This window comes from Corvus moneduloides, chromosome 5 (assembly GCF_009650955.1).
Source record: "Corvus moneduloides isolate bCorMon1 chromosome 5, bCorMon1.pri, whole genome shotgun sequence".
Classification (NCBI taxonomy): Eukaryota; Metazoa; Chordata; class Aves; order Passeriformes; family Corvidae; genus Corvus; species Corvus moneduloides.
The window spans coordinates 4,873,927-4,880,216 of NC_045480.1; positions in this window are offsets into that span (position 1 = coordinate 4,873,927).

Here is a 6,290-nt window from a genome sequence, read left to right on the forward strand (position 1 = left end):
ATGATTATCTTCTTCTTAGTAAGGCTTTTTTTCAAACACAAATATTCATTAATATCCCTGAACTTTTTTTTCCTTGGGCTGACAACCTTTTTATTTTTTTCTTTTTCCTCACCTTTTTATTTTTATATGTATGTATATTTTAACATCAATGTGGATGATGTTCTCATAGAATGACACTGATAGAGATCTCTAATGAACAAGGCATGCCACCATGTCTGGAAAAAGAATCATATGCTTGAATTATCTAAACTCAAGAGCTGGTTTAAGTAAACTGGGGGAAACACAGACTTGAAAAAGAGATTTCTTAGAAGCATAGAATGGTTTGGGTTGGAAGGGACCTTAAAGATCACCCAAATCCAGCTGTATATAGAAATTAGCTGATTACACCTTCCTATTCAATGGTTGTTAGTAGTTTAGAAACATAGAATCGTTGGCACTGCACAGGACAACACTAAGAATCCCACCATGTGACTGAGAGCCTTGTCCAAATGCTTCTTGGACTCTCTCAGGTTGGTGCTGTGACCATTTCCCTGGGGTGCCTCTTCCAGTGCCCAACCACCATCTAGATGAAGAACTTTTTCCTGATATCTAATCTAAACCTCCCCTGATCCAGTTTCATGCCAGTCAGGGTGTGTGAGTCTCAGTTGCAATCACTTTGCTGAAATGAAGCCACAGTCTCTCCTAAAGTGCTCTTTGCAAGGTGGCTGAAGAATTTTTATTGGGCAGCGTTCAATCACAAGCAATTCTCCTGTATGGTAATTTCCTGTTACCCCAAGCTTTTGGCTCACATTGGCACTGATTTCACAATCTGAACTACACTGCACTAGCCACTATAGGACTACTGTGCTTGACAAATGATGGACTTAAACTTCACAACAGTGCTATTTTGGGCCTTACCAGAGCAGTAGGTATTGAAAATCTGTCTGCTGTGATTTGTTTTAGGAGATATCCTGCCCAATATTCCAAAACCTGCACTGTGACTTTTATTGCAGAATTTCTCCAGGCATTTCTATCCCTTCAGACAGGCAGCTTGCTCCTCATATAATGTTAGGACATTACACGAATGTTCCACTCTGTACTCGCCGTGAATATGTAGACGTGCCTGTGCTACCAGCAGGTGCAACCCCCTAACTCACTCTGCAAGGGCTGAGCTTTATTATTCTTTAGAATGAATGAAATTATACATTAATTCACTTGGAGAAAAAAACAGATGCTGCATAGACAAGACTTCAGCTGGGGCAGTTGAGCCCCAACTCAATGGCATTATGATGCAGCCCCACCTGTATAATGATGGCTGTGGCAAAAACTCCTTTGCCCGTCAGCACAGGGCAAGAAATGTGGCAATCCTTCAGCTTCCAGTCCCTTAGGCATGGACTATTCTGCTCACCGTTCAAGTACAGACTAATGTGCGAAACAAATATTCACAGATTATATGCTTTATTTGGGGTATTCCCTTATTCCCTATGCATGGGCAATATCACCTGAAAGCTCTCATGAAGTTAGAAGTCAATAAAACAGAAACTGGCAATATTATTACACTACGAAGCAGAATTCAGTTTTTGCACTGAACTGAAGGGAAATCTCAACCAGTGGTTTATTTTGACAGTTATAAACTGGTTTTGTGCAGCAGAAGTCACTGCATTTTAAACGTTTCATAAAAATGCTAAAATCCTTGCCTTTGTCAAAAATTAAAAAAATTCTTAAATTTTGCTCCTTTATTAAAGTGTAGGCAGCCCAGCCTTTCCCTCACTTCCCCATGTGAGGCACCCTGCCACAGAAGATCAGGGTGTCCAGCAGGACCTGTCTTCCCCAAGCCCGCACTGGGAAAGAAGCTTGTCCTGTACGAGCTGTGTGATGGCACTTGAGGTGTTCTGCTCCATGGGGAAGCTTCTGCCTACTCAAGGACTATGAAGCTGCCTGTGCTGCTTTCATGCACTGCAAAGAACATCTCAGTGCAGCTCTGCTCCTTGGAGGGGCTGCTCACCAGGAACTTGCAGGAGCGGGAGCAGGGCAGCAGCATCAGACACCGGCGCGGCCACTGAGGCAAACGCAGCCAGGCTGAGAACAGCAAGTTTTGCACCCAGGTGGAGATTTGCTCTATGTTTAAGTAGGAGCCTGTGCAGAGAGTTTCTAGGAGCAGTGAGCTGTGATCCTGCATGAGCTCGTTGCCCCGGCGATGGACAAAACACAAGGAACATCCCATCAGACACTCCATGGAGCATGTGCACTCCAGCACCACACGGATGTCAGAGCACCTCTCTGGGTGCTGCCTGACAGTGTCCCGCTCCAGGATGAAAGAGTGACCAGGGGGTGGCCGCAGGAACACGAGCAGCTGGTAGAAGATTCTGTTCTCAAAGATACTCCAGGATTCATGGCTGCCATCTATTCCACTGTCTGGGTAAATCTCTGGCATGAAAGTCCTCCGGGAAAACTCTCGGCTGATATACAGGAGGTCACGCACCAGCTGCTTCAGATTCCTGCACGGCTCAGGCAGGTCCTGCACTGGTAATCGGGTGGATTCAGCCAAAAGTCTGGTACCATTGCTTGCTTGGTTGAGGCCCTGTTCCCCCTTGTTGTCATCCTCCTCCTTGCTGTTGGAGGCAAGCTTCCTTTGCCAGGCCAGCCAGCAGACCTCCATGAGTATGGCTGCTGCAGTGGCCCAAAAGAGCCAGTTCTTAATCACAGAATGGAGGAGGGCTTCTTCCAGGGACCTGGTCTGCTCAACCTCCTGCCACAGCCGTGTCATCTCCTGATGCAGAAGCTCCTTGTGCTGCTGCATCCGCTGTGCTGAGGCCATATCAGCCTGTGGATCGTGTGTTGGCCTGGGCAGCATGGCCAGCACAGCCACGAGGAACACGATTGCCTCAGTCATGGCCTGTGAGAGGTGGGGAAAAGGGGGCCAGCAGCTCTGGGTGACAGGGAGCGTGAGACTGGGGCAGCAGGACAGGAGCTATCTGGTGTTGGCTCCCATTGTGACCTGCTCTCTGTGATGTCACAGCCACCAGAGCCATATCATTAGGTTGACAAGCCCCAGACTCCATCCCCACCCCTGCTCAGTGCGTTCTGGGCATCACAACACTGAGTGCCAACACACCCACAGGAGCTCCCAAGGGAGCTTTTTCCCTTGGCAAAGCAGGCAATCTCCCAATGCCACCACAGAGAGCCCTGAGCTCCTCTGACCCATCTCCAGTGGCAGACCCCTGCCTGGCCCCGAGGGGATTAGATCTCTTGCTTTGGCTTAGAAAGCCCCCTAGGGATTTGCCCCAACCCTCATCCAGCCCAGCCCAATCGTGGAACAGAGCAAAGAGCTGAAAACATCAGATAGAAAAGATTTCACTCACTGACAGAATCAGAAGGGAGCCTTGAGATCATGCTAAACTTTGATTAAATTGAGCCTAGGCTTATGGAGGATAAAATTTAGTGTGTGTTTCTGCAATATCTAATAAATATCGACAATCAGCAGAGACACTGATTTGCCTGTTATCTTTATTACTGAGGCCAGATTTCCTAGAACAAGGAAAGACTTTGTGCAAGAGATAAGACAATGTATTAGTGATGCTGTGAGATGTGGGGATGAGATGTCCAGCTCTGCCTTGAGCTCAAAGACTGAAGTTCAGCTGACACCTGAAGAGGTCAGTGGCAGACCTTGACTGTCCTGAGGGGACAGAGCAAGCCCACATAAGATCTTACTTTGGTGAATCTGAATTGCTCTGAATTGTTCTGGCCAGGTGTACAATAGAGATTCCAGACAAAGGTCAGGGGTCTTCTGTGGTCCCACAGAGATGGGATTAGTAGAAGTTTCTATTTTTGCTGATTGTTTTTAGTCATAAAGAAGTAGCTCACACAGAGAGGCACGTGCAGGTGACTGCAAATGTAACAGCCTGGAAATAAAAACATTCACAGTGTGTGGAGACATCACAGCTCAGGGACAGAGGATGTGACCTGAGTATATCCTGTGATTTACAGCTGAAAGGTCCTCTGCAGATACAAAATTTGGGGGTGGGAGCTGGGCTCTGCTCCCTGGCAATCAGTGATAAGAGGACAGGACAGAGCCTTAAGCTGTAGCAGGGGAGGTTTAGGTTGGACATCAGAAGGAATTTCTTCACAAAAAGGGTGATTAGACATTGGGATGGCTTGTCCAGGGAGGTGGTGGAGTCACCGTTCCTGGAGAGGCTTAAGCAAAGACTGGACATAGCACTCAGTGCGATGGTGGTGTTGGGTCATAATTTGGACTCGATGATCTCAGAGGTCTTTTCCAACCTGATTGATTCTGTGATTCGAAGGGGATGCTTGATGCTACCGCATTTGCATTAAGTGGAGGCCTAGGGCATTCCCTGTCCAGTTTCCCCCACTGAAGGATGTTTGAGGGCTGTTTCACTGCTTAGCCACTTACACACAAAATCCGTCCTATAATGATGTTTCTAGCAGGTGGTATTGTGTGTCCTGTAGCTGTCTCAGACTTGGCACCATTAAAAATCTCCTCCTTTCTTTCTTATTTTAATGCTTAATGCAGTTAGGTCTTTTCCCCTGTACACTCAACAAAATGCAAAACTCATTCCCTTTTTTATTTCTATTTGGTAGATATATATGGATATACAAATATATTGGTATTCATGAAATTGAATTTCATCTATTCTTACTCCAACCCTCGTCTCTCCTCTTCCCTCCCTTTATCCATATTTATTGCATTCACTTTATCAGTCAGCCTCGAATTTTAATGTGTCACCAAAGGAAGAACCTATTTCATCAGTGGGGGAATGCACCAATTCTTCTAAGGGTTTTTTTCCCATTAAGGAAAAGCATTTCCCTGGTAAATGCTTCCTTTTGGAATGTTTCCAACGAAGGTGTTTCCAGAGGCCTGATTTTCAGCAGCTGAGCACACAGTGTCAACACCACTATTGATATTTACTGGGACATTTTACAGCTTCAACAGGACAGAGTTTGTATGTATCCATTTAAAAAGATATTATTTAACATATTTTTCTAAAATGTCTCGATAGAACTGTACTCATCCTTATGGATTTGATGTTAAGGTAACTGGCCGGTGGACCAAACTCATGAGATAAATTTATGAAAGATGTAAATATGAAGAAGCAATTTGTCTGACAGAAAATGTATGTAAGCAGGTATAAGGGTAGGTAACAGGAAATACCCTCTACTCACTGACTCTATTGTCATACTCCTTCTTTCCATTTTAAAGCAATATAAATAAGAATTTATCTGATTTGCTGTTATGAAAATCAGCATTGACCTAACCTTAGAAACTTACCTACAGAATGTGGGAGATATGTCCCAGAGTTAGACATCCCAATGAGGCAATGAAGCTCTCCTGATTTTTATAAACTCCAGACCTAGACCTAAAGCTGTAATCTTTGCAAGTTGTTTTGCCTTTAGCCTTAGTTCACTCGTGCTTTATAATTTTGAGACTGCCCTGATTATTATGGATTGGAAATATATTTTCTCTAATACACAAGCATTGTTGTTGGAAAATAAAGTGTAGACTAACACAGAGCTAACTCATAAAGAAGAATCAGAAAACATAAAGATGTATTGCAAACCCTGGGGAGAGTATCCTCTAAGAGAGATAAAGAGATTCCTAAAGGGCTTAAAAGAGTGAATAAAATCAGAATGTTTCTGTTGCTGCCACATGATATGAACGCTGATTTCTTCAGGCTCTCCCTCCTATCTCCTTCAAAACAGGATACCTTGTTTGCATGCTTCAGTCCTTTTGGGGTAATCTTGCTGCTCTTCTGGTCAGTTTTGCCTTATATACACCTGGTTTTACACGTCATCAAGACTTCGTCTTATATTCCTCTGCCCTCTTCTTCAGTTTCATGTAAGGATTCATCTGGACTATTTCTGCATAAAAGCTTTTATTTAAGGGAACAGCTCCTACCCCACTGCACTTTTTTCAAACAGCAGCTGTGCAAGGCTGGCCTTATAAATTTATTTAGTTATCTTTATTTTGATGTGAAGCATTAACTCTTAAATAACTGTCTTGGATTTTTTTGTGCATCCCTAGGCAACCACATGCAAAAACCCCCCCAACATTTAACACTACATTCATGTCTTTCCCTTTACTGGATTCTAAACCCAGACTTTTCCATTTTAATCTACCTCTGGATATTTTATTACTATATTTGCTGATATCTAAGCCATGTTTTTTCTAAGGTATTTCATCACATATATGCTAATGAAATGTGCCAAACCAATGCTTGTTCTTTGGATGATGGATGTCTAGGATAGATGAAACAAAGCTTCTTGATGGAAACTATCTTCATGGAATTTGA